General features: G+C 42.1%; 1 pseudogene; it reads left to right on the top strand.

Annotated features, from left to right (window-relative positions):
• The first annotated feature begins 382 nt into the window (after positions 1–382).
• Positions 383–501, top strand: LOC146065669 (5S ribosomal RNA; annotated as a pseudogene).
• Positions 502–720: the final 219 nt, after the last annotated feature.

Consider the following 720-nt stretch of genomic DNA (forward strand, 5'->3'; position numbering starts at 1 on the left):
GTGTGTGTGGGACTTCACCCAATTTAGTGACTCATACAAAGGGCAATTAAGCTATACAGTACTGTTGACATCTATAACTGTTGAATCTACAACCTATTGAATTGTCAGTGCTTGTCAGTGATTTTGACAGAGGTCTTACTTATTATCAGCGGTCAAGTGTTTACAATTGTTACATTCTCAAACCTGTAGAATGCTTTTTGGATTAACACCTAACTCAGAATATATCTAGCTAGCGCAGTGCGCCCATATTAGTATAAACTACCTGCTTATAATTACCGTGCCATTATATCTGTGGTTATAACATAGAACCGTATCTGTAAATTAATCCTGGTAATACCGTCAGTTGACTAGAGCCACTGTCTGTGACTTGAGCCCCCATTTAACATACCATCATACCTCACTGGTCTGCCCAATACCCTTCCGAACTTGGAAGCCAAGCAGTGAAGGGCCTGGGCAGTACCCAGGTGGGTGACCCCTGGAGAAGTCCAGGTGTGGTATTACTCTTGCGGGGTCATAGTGTCACATGATAAGTGGCTTTAGAGCCGCCTACTGTCTGTGTTCCTAGAAATAGCCAATTCAGGCAAAAATTTTATATAAAATTATACAAATGACGTGGGGCAGCGAATCCCCCTAAAGAATAATTGTTTACCCCTGGGGATTAATCTCATTTTTGCAGCCTACGGTCACTCTGGTTCATATACCTGAGATGATTACATGCAG

The sequence above is a fragment of the Crinia signifera genome, chromosome 3 (assembly GCF_055691185.1).
Source record: "Crinia signifera chromosome 3, ASM5569118v1, whole genome shotgun sequence".
Taxonomy (NCBI): Eukaryota; Metazoa; Chordata; class Amphibia; order Anura; family Myobatrachidae; genus Crinia; species Crinia signifera.